Source organism: Amblyomma americanum, chromosome 11 (assembly GCF_052857255.1).
Source record: "Amblyomma americanum isolate KBUSLIRL-KWMA chromosome 11, ASM5285725v1, whole genome shotgun sequence".
Taxonomy (NCBI): Eukaryota; Metazoa; Arthropoda; class Arachnida; order Ixodida; family Ixodidae; genus Amblyomma; species Amblyomma americanum.
In genome coordinates, this window is record NC_135507.1 from 70,227,573 (window position 1) to 70,240,981 (window position 13,409).

A 13,409-nucleotide genomic window follows, 5' to 3' on the forward strand; every position below is an offset into this window, starting at 1 on the left:
CACCGTGAATGTGTCGTGTACGAAGTGCGCTTGGCGCCGCTCGGAGCAACGCTAGCAACCTTGGGCAGCGCTCGAAGGCCCTCGAAATCTCGATGGAGTTCTGCGCTACTCCGTTGACTCGATAGGCTATTGACTCGATCGCCATTGAAACTGCCCGTGTGGCAGCGCTCGATCGCCTTTGAGTCGATAGACTATCGGTTCGAGGGCCCTCGAAATGCCCGTGTGACAGGGGTATAATACCGTAGGATCGGCATTGCCAGCCGGCCCTCCCGTACGACAAAGAAATGAGTGTGCCAGCGCCGCAGAAACAGCGCATCTCCATCCGCTGCAAGCCGGTCAGACAGGTATTGCCAGATGAGGAGACGCAGAGTCCGCTACGCCGGGTACATTGCCCTCGCCGGCTGCCACCGGGCTTCGGCCAGACAGCGCCGACGCCACAATACAAACATTGGGACCCGTATCAGATATTCTACGGGGTCCGGACATTCTACTGACAATGCGGTGCTACAGGAAGATTTCATAGTTAACATAGAAAGTATTGCTGGCTACGGTGGCAACATTTGGTTCAAATTCTAAATTTTCTAAAAGCCAAGCAACTGTTATGCAGCACAACACGCTCTGCTAGAAAAATTGCCTATAAATACTAGCGAAATTTAATAGCACAAACCCCCGTCAGCCGCGATTTTCGCAAACTTTACAATCACGGCTTCTTTGTTTTGGCTAACTACTACTGTTGTCAGTATTATGCAAACAGGATTCCGAGGAAAAGATAGCCGCAGTGTTCCTCTCACTTATCAGAGGACACCTCAGCCGCGCCTTGTGAGTAGGGGAGGAGGAGGAGGAGGAAGAACTTTATTGTACTCTTTTGCCTCTTTCTGCGGTTTTGGGGTATCTTCAGATATATTCTCTTCTTGTTTGTGCCCACAGGAGTCTTCTCGTCCAATTTTTATCAATGGTCAGTTGTCCTTAGTCCAGGGCTCGTATTCCGAATTTGTGTCATTATAAGAAGCGTCATAGCCTGGCGCAGAGGGCTCACCTGATTGGTCGAAACGCCGGAAGCGGATGTGGTGGTTCGGATGCAACAAAAAGGGTCTAAGAAACCCGATGGTGACGTCAAACACATAGCGTACGCAGTCGATGCTCGACAGCCAACATGGCGGCGCATTCTGAAGTGGAGCCTCTCGCTTTTAAGTGAACTCGTCTATGTTACTTCGTTTTTCGGAGTGAACTGGCTATAAACTGGATGCGGGACTTTCACTTCATCTTTTCTTGCCTATAACAAATTGTATGGACGATAAATTTGGCCTTTTTTTATAGCGTAAGCTACACTGGCCGAGGTTGACCAGTTTCGCGTCCATCGTGGAGAGCCGTGGTGCGCATGCGCCAGGAGAATTGACGTCACAAAAGTGAATAAAAAAAGCCCTTTGTCGAAGCTGGGAATCCAACCATGGGGCCTTTGGCGTTTGAGGCGCATGCAGAAGCTACCACTCCGCGACGACGGCTCGATGTTTAACCGTGAATAAAGGCGCAAAATAAATAAGCGCGAGGTATCCGACAGACGGAACTTTAATACGGAGAAAATCGAGCATGCTCTAAAGAACGGAGATAGCCTAAAAACGGTGAAGAGGAAACTAGGCATAGGGAGAAGCCAGTCGTGTGCGTTAAGCGACAAAGAGGGGAATGCATTAGCAGTATGGATAAGATAGTTAAAGTAGCCGAAGTATCCGAATCGGGTGGAGCGCATATGGCAGGTTCTCTGTGATCATGAATAGCAGGTTACCAATATCCTCAAGAAAAATGTGTAGAACAGCTGTATCGTGCCGGTACTCACCTACGGGGCAGAAACGTGGAGGTGAACGAAAAGGGTTCAGCTTAAGCTAAAGTCAACGTAGCGAGCCATGGAAGAAAAATGATAGGTGTAGCGTCAAGCGACCGCAAGCGGGCCGAGTGGGTGAGGGAACAAACGCGGGTTAATGACATCCTAGTCGAAATCAAGAGGAAGAAATGGGCTTGGGCACGGCATGTACTGCAAAGGCAATTGAGATAACCGCTGGTCCTTAAGGGTAACGGAGTGGATTCCAAGAGAAGGAAAGCGTAGCAGCGGGCGGCAGAAGGTTAGGTGGGTGGATGTGATTAGGGAGTTTGCAGGCATAGGGTGGGCGTAGCTTGCAATAGAAAAGCTTCATTGCAGAGACATGGGAGAGGCCTTTGTCCTACAGTGAGTGCAGTAAGGCTGTTGATGATGATGATGATGAGTGAATGCACGCCTTTCATATATTAATTCTTCCGAACCAGATGTTCCCCGCTTATGCTACGTATATCCCGGCCTAACAGGGCTAGGTCATCTTCAGGTTTTTACTTCGTTGAATGATTCGGCAGCTCCAAGGCCTAACGAGCACCGGTTTGTTGCACAAATTGTTCTCTGCATTCAAACCGGGTGGCGCCACTGTCACCGGAGTTGTCTGCGTATGTTAAATAATGTAATATAAACCATAGTGTCGCGCAAAATGTTTGCGTTTACTGCGCGCAGACATATATTTCCTTTTCTAAAACTCCTCATTAAGCACCAACTTGATGGACCTATCCTACGCGTACCTGCGGAGCACCTACGCGCACGGGCGTACGCTGGATCCTGTCTGCGCATGAGCAAAGCGCGACGCGCACGCAGGGCGAGCAGGGGGCACATATCTGTACACGTCAGATATCCGTGCCTCAGCACATGCGCGCAAGCGCACGCGGTGGAAGCGGAGTCCGGTTTACAACAATAGGAGGACCCTGGGGCTCTCGGGGACTTTTCTTCATGGCTTGAAGCTTTTTCAGGTTCCTGGAACTTTTCTTCGCGGTTTAAGCTGCCTTTCAGCGCCCTCCAAATCCCCTTTCTTCACTCTTGAAATTCCAAAGGTCGGCTCGAGAGGGGGAACAAGCCAGCACAGGGAGCAGGCAGGTGGATGCCTTTCTTCGACGACCGTCGCGGCGCGGCTCTGGGCGCGCAGGCGCGCCGCCGTTCGCCTAGGATGTGTCCATCCAGTTGGGGCTTTAGGTGCTGAAGTGTCCTTCATCGTGGCCGTGCGTAATGCCCTAGCAGCGTGAAACCGCTCGCAAGGAAGGTAAGTCGCCAGTGACGCGCTACTACACAGCCGCATTTTACATAATAATAATAATAATAATAATAATAATAATAATAATAATAATAATAATAATAATATAATAATAATAATAATAATAATAATAATAATAATAATAATAATAATAATAATAATATTAATTTTGGGGGAAAAGAAATGGCTCAGTATCTGTCTCATATACTGTTGGACACCTGAACTGCGCCGTAAGGGAAGGGATAAAGGGTTGGAGGGAAAGAAGAAAGGAAGAAAGAGGTGCCATAGTGGAGGCCTCCGGAATAATTTCGACCACCTGGGGATCTTTAACTGACATCGCACAGCACACGAGCGCCTTAGCGTTTTACCCCACCTGGGGATCTTTAACAGACATCGCACAGCACACAAGCGCCTTAGCGTTTTGCCTCCATAAAAACGCACCGGCCGCGTTTGACATGCCAGAGGTGGTTTTTCGAAGTTTCTTACGGTTTTCGATAACCGCGCTGGTGTGGCTCTGCATTGAGCTCGCGAGTTAGCTTGCAAGTTAGTTTTCAGGCGTCAATGGGCATGCGTGCGCTTCGTACCATGGCGAACCGATGAAACTTGGTTCGCGAAATCTGCCAACGCAGATATGAAGAGAAACACAGCAAGGACATTTTTTAGCTCTTCCCTTTTATTTACTTGCTGCAGAAAATCTTTAAAAACTGGCTGTGGTTTACCTCTTGTTATCCCTAGTTGAATTGCAAAAGCTTTGTTTCCTCCACCCGTCGTCGACGCAGCGCCTCATTCCGACGCTCTCGAGAACTCAATCCGGTCTCTTCAGCAGTTGAAGAGTCACTCCGGGACGTGACACGACTTCTAGCCGCACCTTCGTTGCGACGCTTCTCGAGTCGTTCGGCGAGTTCTTCTGGCGTCTCTTGAGCGCGTTGTGTCTTCCTCGCTTAGTGGTGGTGGTGCCGATGTTTCATCTCTTTCGAGTTCTCGATAACGATTCCAACACACTAGTGCTACTGCTGCTGCTGATAGGAAGAAAGAAACGGAAAGTGCAAAGGCCTGCCTACTGGCTCTAGCCGAGCCACGCTTGCTGCCGCGTGCTGAAAGTAGTAGAGCTAAAGGATAGGAGAACAAAGATAGAAAGAAAAGGCGCGGGCTAATATGCCCCGGGCCGATCTCGGAGGCAGTGCAATATCGGGCCGACCCGAGCCAGAATGCTTCAATCCGAGCCCTCCTCCATATTCCAAAAATAAGTCGAAGGGCCTGCGGACAATAAACTGAGGCGAAGCGCTTATATTTATTTATATATACATACTGCTAATCCCATTTGGGATTGTTGCAGGAGGGCAAAATAGGGTTAGTAATAACAGTTCAAAAAATAAATTGTTACATATATATATATACATACATAGCCGCGAGACGACACCTCCTCTCCCTCTACCCTAGCAGAGCACATCTGGTGGAGAGAGCAGCGGCGGCAGCGGCGTCGACGGCGGCGCCATCTGTTGGAGCGTGGCTGCGGCGTTGCTAGACAACGGCGGCCCAAGGTCGGTCACCGCATACGTCATACGTCGCGAAGAGCTATAATGGCTCGCTGGCTGGCGTAGTAAAGCTTTAACTTTAAAAATCGTACAACGGCATCTCGCGGTTCTTGCAGTGCGTGCATGAGAGGAATGAAAAATTGGTGATTGTCTAGCCCTGCTAGACCATGATATGCGTAGCGTAAAGGCGGCGACCTATGGTTCGGAAGAGATAATATATGAAAAGCGCCCATTCACTCATCATCATCATCACCCTCCCTGCACCTACTGCAGCGCAAAGGCCTCTCCCTTGTCTCTGCAATTAACCCTGTCCTTTGGCAGCTGCGCCCACCGTATGCCTGCAAACTTCCTGATCTCATCCGCCCGCTTAACCTTCGGCCACCCCCTGCTACGCTTCTTTTCTCTTGGAATCCTATCCGTTACCCTTGAGGAGCAGCGGTTGTCTTGCCTTCGCAGTACATGCCCTGCCCAAGCCCATTTCTTTCTCATGATTTCGACTAGGATGTCATTAACACGCGTTTGTTCCCTCACCCACTCTGCCTGCTTCCGATCTCTTATTGTTACAGCTGTCATTTTTTTCATGGCTCGCTGCGTTGTCTTAAACTAAAGCTGAATCTTTTCGTTGGCATCCACGCTTCTTCCCCGTAGGTGAGTACCGGTAGGATACAGCTGTTGTACCTTTTTGATAACCAGCTATTCATGATTTGAGAGAACCTCCCATAAGCGCTCCACTCCATTCGGCTACTTCGGCTACTTTAACTATCTTATCCACATGGCTAATGACATTGCCATCCTTGTCTCTTAACGCATACATCTGGTTTTTCCTTCTGCCTTGTTTTCTTTTAACCGATTTTAGGCTACATCCGATCTTTAGATCATACTCGATTCTCTACATATTCAGCTTTATTATGTCAGATACCTTGCGCTTATTTATTTTGCGCCTTCATTCACGGTAAAGCATCGCGTTCTTAACTTTACTTTTCAGCACTATTTCCATGCAGTAAAAAAAGAGCTGTCAGGGCGGATAGGTAGCGTCTCCGCCTCAAATGGCAAAAGCCGTGGTTCAATTTCGAGCTTCAACAAAGGGCTTTTTTTATTCGCCTCTGCGACGTGACTGCTCCTCGCGCATGCGCAGCACAGCTCTCCACGATGCACGCGAGTCTGGTCAACCTCGGCTAGTGTAGCTTACGCTAAAAAACGTAAATTACTGTCTGCACAACCGTCCGATCACTGCACAAACTTAAATTCAGCGATGTTGCTGATGACGACTACTGATCCGGAGTTCCCGGGTTCGAACCCGACCGCGGCGGCTCCGTTTTTATGGAGGAAAAACGCTAAGGCGTCCGTGTGCTGTGCGATGTCAGTGCACGTTAAAGATCCCCAGGTGGTCGAAATTATTCCGGAGCCCTCCACTACGGCACCTCTCTCTTCCTATCTTCTTTCATTCCCTCCTTTACCCTTCCCTTACGGCGCGGTTCAGGTGTCCAACGATATATGAGACAGATACTGCGCCATTTCCTTTCCCCCAAAAACCAATTAAAAAAATTAAAATTAAATGTTGTTGATGGCAAGTCGTCACGGCGTCTTCGTTCAGCACGGCATGAAGCGCGCATTCTGCAGGAAGTGAGTGCATGCTACAAATTTTCCTCTCTGTTTCCTTTTCCTCAACATAAATGTATAACGCCGTGTTCCGCGAACAATCTAGCTGCCTTTTATTTACCACAGGCGATCCCGGCTGAAGGAGTCGCCTTCTGTCACTGAAAAGCCATGCGTTGCAGAAGGGCCACTTAACTATTGCTTATATTTGTTGAAGTCTTTTGGGCAAATAAAGCAGCTTTGATATTACCCCTTTACAGTGGAATCCGATGCGCAACCAAACTTGTGGCTGAATTTTTCTTTCCATTACAACCATTAGTTTGATACTATCTGTTCTGAGAACGCCGCAAAAGCTGCGTACACGTTTTCATGACACGACCTCACCGACATAACCAAGTAATAATGCCTTCGCATTAATAAAACTTTACGACGCTTCAGCTTCGTCTTTAAGAGTGAGACGCGACAGCGTGTCGCAGCGTTGACAAGGAGCACACGGAATGTTATCGGCCGTTCGGCTTGACGCGTGGCCCGTTGGACAATTTAACGAAATGATGCCTGTCTCACATAATTCGGCGGACACCCAAACCGGTCCTTAAGGGAAAGAAAATTAAATGAACAATTGCTTTTAGGGAAAGGAAATGACGCCTGTCTCAATTTCTCGCTGGACAACCGGATCGCGCCGTAAGTGAAGGAAAAATCGATCTATCGATCAGTCAATCAATCGGTCAATTAAATCAATCAATTAATCAAACAATCAATCGATAGAATAATCGATCAATCAACAAAATCAATCAATCAGTAAATCACTCAATCCATCAATCAATCCATCTATCAACAAATCAATCAACGCTGTCGAGTTAAAATCCCTTCCATTACAGCGCGGTTCAGGTGTCCACCGAGTTCGCCATTTTCCGCTTACGGCCAGACCCCGACGACGACGACACCGGCTTTTCTGCTATATGAGCTCCTTAACGTTATCGGGCTAAAAAGTGAATGTGGATTAGCTCGGCTACTGATCCGGAGATTCAGGGTTCGAACCCGATCGCGGCGGCTGCGTTTCGACGGAGGCGAAACGCTAAGTCGCCCGTGTGCTACGCGGTGTCAGTGCGCGTTAAAGGTCCCCAGGTGGTCGAAATTATTTCGAAGCCCTCCACTACGGCGCCTTTTCAACGCAAAAGTTTTATTGGCCGCAAGCGCGATTTCGCCGTGGCGGTACTCCATCGAGGCACGTGACGTCACAAGGCGCACCTCGCCGCGGAAAGTTGCTGTGCTTCGCGGGCTCGACGCGCCATCTGGCATGACGTCACACCGCGCCGCTCGCCACCGCCGCCGTTTGTTAGGACATGACACCGCGTTCCTCGTCGTTGCGCTAGCCTCCGCTCGCTTCGGCAGCTGCGTCGCATGCGTGATAAGGTGTCGCAGGATTTAAAAGGAGAGCTGGGGCGCGATTACGGATCAGTCTCAAAAAACTGTCTCAATATTGAGACAGTGACGTCAAAATGACGACACCGAGAAATGCCGACCGCCGAATCGGCCAATGCGGAGCAAGGAGGCGGTGGGCTCCGCCCCGAAACCACTAATCGCACGACAAGGGACCGTAGACTAATGTTTTGCAGTAAAAACGCAGTGAATAAAAACGAGTAATGTTTTATTTTGCTAAGTAACTGTATTTCAAACCCAACAGCACCAAGCAAAAAAAGCAGTGTTTTCATTTTTGCAATTAAGTTTGCTGTTCAGTCACTTTTTTTGCCGCGAAGGTGTGCTGTCAGCGGTATAGCGTGAACATGTTAGTCTGAAAATGAACAAAAACGCAATGAAGAAAACAAGCAACGTTTTATTTTGGTAGTAAACTGTGTTGCAATCTCAACAACACGAGAGAAAATTAGAAGCATTCTCAGTTTTGCAATGAAATTTGCTGCAGGTTAACTTCTTTTGCCATGAGGGCGCGCTGGCAGTGGTATCGCGTGAACATGGCGGCGTGCAAGAAAACAGCTGATTCCACGGCTAGTTCCCGATTTTTCGCGTGTCGTCTAAAATCAAGGCACTTTGCGGATGTCTGAGGTGTGCAGAAAAATCTGATTGAAGGCAGTGAATGCTACGGGCCTGCCGAGATCAACTTACAAGCAGCGCTCGGCTCGAAAATCGACGAAGACAACTTTAGTCTGTGTTCTCGGTCGGCGCCTATCGATCGCCGAGTGACGTGTGGTTCTGTTTATTTTCTTTAGAAAATACCAGAAAACCATAAATCATCACATAGAAGCAACTGCCGACAGACAGGTGCAGCTGCTGATAGCTTGCAATCTCGGTGCGGGAAATGAGAGCCGACACGGCCTGCCTCTGTGGCAGCACTCTTCTGCCTCATAACCAAGTGTTGCCGCCCACATCGGGCTAAGCACTTGATGTTCCGTTTGTATTTTTGTAGCTCCGTTCGGTTTATGTTCAGTTGTTGCCGTAGTTTCTTTTTTTTCCTGTGCAAGATGCAGAAATTGTGATGTTTATGCTCCACTTTGTTTACAGAGAAAGGAAGCACTTGACTTGATAACTTTGCTATTGTCACCGAGGAGAGAACGAGCTTGTTCCATTAACGTTATTTACTGATCATGTAGTAAATCCAGGGTCAACCTGGAAAGAAGTAGTTTGCTTGTATAGAGGCTAATTGCAACTGGGCAGAAAGTTGAGCAAGTTTGTTCATGTTTGCTGGTACACAGAGCTTGAATTGCATATGATCCAGGGCAGTGAGGTAGATAGGACAGGGCAGTGATGTGTAATATTGTATTTTGCTCAGCAGGCGGAGCGATGTTGGTATAACTGGGTTTGGTGAGGGCAGTGTTTGAAGGGCTTTAAATACTTTGCATAGCTTCTAACATGCACTTCCTTTCAGGTCGGAAGACCACTTTTTTTTTTTTTAATTATGGTCCATCATATCTTAGACACCCTGTATACAGGCCACTCCAGTTTGAAAGGGAACAGCCAGTTGAAAATGACTAGGACATTAAATACCTAGGCGAAAAGTAGCTTGACAGCAGTTGCACTTATCACACATATTATGATAGCACAAGGAGCTTGTCCGGCCATTCGGCATTGTCACCGTCTCGTGTCATCATGGACAAGACTTCATAGCCCTGTGTTACGCAAACCAAGCTAGGTGTCAGTTATGGGGCTATAACCGAGTGCTCAAAATTTCCCACAATGGAGCTGCCTGTATATTCTTAGAGCTGTAGAGCATTTCCAGTAACGGTGTTGCATGATTTGTGATTGTAAACTAACCTCTAATCACACACCATCTCCTTGATGATGAGTCTGTGATGTTTACACATCTTTGTCTATCAGTGAAGATGTTCTAGTCATTCAGCAGTCATTGTAGCCACTGCACCTTACAATCTTTATTATGCATTGTTGTACAGCAGTTTCCTTGCAGTAGGTACAGCTTTTAGCACAGAGCGAAACCCCTAGCCACACACCATTACGCTAAAAGCTTAGCTTTGGTATTTACACTACTTATATGTGCCAAAATGTTTTGTAGTCCGGAAAATGCATCATGTACACTGTACTATGCCATATTTATTGTACAGGTAGCCTCTGTATGAAAGAAAACATGCACTTTGAACTCAATTCTTCAGATTTTTTTTCTTAACTGCACTCAGAAATGCCATACGGTAATTGTACATCAAAGTAAAGTATGCTTGTATGTACACTGCCTTTTCTGCAATAGAAACACTCGTGTCAAATGCTGTGCCTAAAAAAATAAACGCGCTTACTGAATGTATGATACAATAAAAAACAGCTTTTTGATTCCAACAAGCATCACAAATATTTCATGCCTTATTCCAGCACTACACGTTTGGTTCATGCATGTTCTTCACACAGGTAATGACCACAGGCACTCCACCAAGCTGGAAGGAGACAGCAGAGAAGGGGCAGGTGGGCTAACATAAGCATTGACAAAAGAGAGTTCAAAATGATGCTTTTCAGAAATTGGGCGAGCTGCTTCAACACCTTTTCCGTCTTCAGGAAGAGACTGTGCAACACGCTGCTGAGGGACTGGAAGATATACTAGCAAACACACTGAAAATGAAGTGGCAGCCGGTGGGGGGCACTTGTTTGTCACTGCTGGCTTCTCGGTGCACACAGGTTGGCCAAGGGCACAACCACATCACACAATTGCTCACACACTTGCAGATGTGTGTTGTGCAATGACACAAGGAAATGACAGTGGCAACAGGGGAAGAGTGCCTGATATGACTCTCTATGCCAGCATGGTGAGTCGTCTCTGGACGCTAGATTTTCCATCGCAACTGCCGCTGCACCATCCCTCGGTACGCCTTCCTCTGGAGACGGGTCGTCCTAGAGAGGCCAAAAGTACAGCACCGCATGCTCTTCGCAGGAGGCAGGTGAGGAGGGATCCTGTCTGTACGAGGCAGCCACCATTTAGAGGTGGCCCGTTGTTATCTGGGTCAGAGGCAGTGTCGCCTGCACCCTCTGCTGATATGGGCACATCCAAACAGAGGCTGTGAAGTGCAGCACGTGCGGTGATGATGCGCACTGTCCACTTCCAGTGGCACTGGTGCATCCGGTGCCCTTGAAAGCAACGGAAGCAGCTCTTCGGCACACCAATACAGCGCTCAGCCACAAATTGTGTGAAAGCATGTGGCGTGTTGTACAGGCCTTCTGCTGAGTCAGGTCTGTAATGTCGTGCAACTGGTGCAGGCAGCCATGGCTCCAGTGGGTAGACATAGTCTCCTGCATAACAAAAAATGATGCGGCTAAGCATGTCCTTTCTCAGTGATCTCAACAGCATTACAGGACACTCTGCTATACAGTAGAATACTCACGCCAAGTAGCCCACATCCAGGCTTTGCTGAATATGACATTCAAGAGCATACATACATGAAGGATTTAGATGTATAAGTGAGCACTACTGTAAGGTCAGTCTTTTACCACCATATTCATATAAATGATGCGCTATGATTGCCTACAAAACACAAGCACTGTCAGGTGCATTTTGCTTTGGTTTCTTCAACAGGAAAGGCTATGCATTTCAACAATGTAATATGTGTCCTGTGCTTCTGCTGCAATTATATTTAACAAAAGGAAAGGGTGGCAATACACTGTATCATACTGTAAAGTGTCTGCATTTGTGTAACTGTCCAGACTGATTCTTGTAGCTTTAGCAGATCCGGCCAAATGCATAGTGCTGGAGCTCAATAGATGTGACTGAGTTCGCCCGACGGGTGACACGGCTATTTTACTGCTTACCCAGAAAAAAAATCACCGTCGTCCAGCAGGCCTTCCTCCGCCTAGGAATGCCGCCAGACAAACGCGTCGCGGAAGGATCCGGGTCAGCGCGAGTCCACGGCCAGGATGCACATGTTCGCGCCACAGATCTGAGAAAAAACAAGCACAGCCCGTACTCACTCTCGCTGCCGAGGCCCGCACTTGTAGCTCATGCACTTGAACTCATGCGGTCAAAAACAGTCCAGACTGATTCTTGTAGCTTTAGCAGATCCGGCCAAATGCATAGTGCTGGAGCTCAATAGATGTGACTGAGTTCGCCCGACGGGTGACACGGCTATTTTACTGCTTACCCAGAAAAAAAATCACCGTCGTCCAGCAGGCCTTCCTCCGCCTAGGAATGCCGCCAGACAAACGCGTCGCGGAAGGATCCGGGTCAGCGCGAGTCCACGGCCAGGATGCACATGTTCGCGCCACAGATCTGAGAAAAAACAAGCACAGCCCGTACTCACTCTCGCTGCCGAGGCCCGCACTTGTAGCTCATGCACTTGTAGCACTTGAACTCATGCGGTCAAAAACAGTGGCCGAGGTATACTCACTATTACGTCCGCAGCGTAGAACCGCTTGCGGCTCGTTCGCAGCACTGCCCCCCAGACTCCTTGACAGTGATGAGTGCCCAATCGACACACCCGGACGACGCCGGAGATGCTGCCGCGGCGAACGTTTAGGCAAAGGACGCACTCCTTCGCCGCCGCCTTCTCCTCGGGTCTCCTCGGAAAGCGAACACCCCCCTTCTGTTACCCAACGTTGACACTGGTCTCCGCTGCCCGCCGCAAAGGCTTGTTCACAGTCGGTTGGGCTGCGCCGACGTTTTCTTCATTTCCAACGGCGCCTTGAAACCCACCGGAGGCGAAGAAGCGCAGCGCGCACAGCACCTACCGCTCCACTGACAGCGCACTCACCCGCGCACTTCCCAGTTCAACGGCGAGTTCGTCGCACAGACACTGCGCAGTCTCCTCGAAATAACTCTCCCGCGCGTCAAAGTCGTCTTCATGCACCCTCCGACACCGTTGCTCGCGCGGTCACCCGCGTATACGACGATGTAAACAGCCGCCATTTTCTGTCTCAAACGTGTTGATACTACTTTTTCCAGTCTCAAAAAATCGTCTCAATCTGCCCGCATAATTAGATGGCCAACGTCACCACTTCTGCGGCATTTACGACGTCAGTCAGTGACGAAAAAAATCAAAATGGCCGCCGACCAATAGGAGAGCGGCAAATGATATACTTTTTGAGACAATTTCGATTGAGACTGATCCGTAATCGCGCCCCTGGTGTGCGCCGCAACTACAATTGAGGCGACAGTATGGACGGCGGCAATTCTGATAAGCTGGAGGAGGCCTGGAATCGACAGCGGAATGAGATGAAAAGGCAACGAATCGCCCAGGAAACAGACGAACAGCGCGCCGAACGACTGGCTAAACGCCGCCGTGAATATCCTGCCGCGAGACAGGCACGTTTAACGTCCTGTGTCTCGACCGCTAGCAGCGGCGACAGCAGCCGGAGGAGAGACCTGAGTCCTGCTTCACTGAAGACGGCCCGTGATGAACGATGGAATGCGACCAAGAAACTTCAGTGGTGGGCTCAGGAAACCAAAGAACAACGTGCCGTTAGCCTAGAGAAAAGGTGTAAGAGTGACGCGACCCCTTCAATCCTTGGATAGCCTCGGTGCTGAAATCAAACATGGACCTACAGGTCATACTGGACGTTTATGCCTGTGCTTCATACGTTGTGGAATATGTGAACAAGACCAACCGGGCAGTTTCGCACTTGCTTTCGCTACATATATCATGGCATAACCGAGCTAAGCCACTGCCATTTTTTTCGTTCTTCTTTCACTGCCTCCTTTATCCTTTCCCTTATGCGCAGACCAGGAGTCATCCGATAG

The 13,409-nt window shown here is 48.8% G+C and overlaps 1 long non-coding RNA gene across 2 annotated transcripts; it reads right to left on the reverse strand.

Moving 5' to 3' along the window:
* Window positions 1-8,156: 8,156 nt before the first annotated feature.
* LOC144110260 (uncharacterized) lies at window positions 8,157-12,792 on the reverse strand. Of its 2 annotated transcripts, XR_013309781.1 has the most exons (4): window positions 12,061-12,792; window positions 11,815-11,942; window positions 11,486-11,613; window positions 8,157-10,969 (listed from the first exon to the last, which is right to left on the reverse strand). It is a non-coding gene; the product is annotated as an uncharacterized LOC144110260 (long non-coding RNA). The 2 variants fall into 2 exon arrangements; XR_013309780.1 differs by having other exon boundaries at window positions 11,486-11,942.
* Window positions 12,793-13,409: the final 617 nt, after the last annotated feature.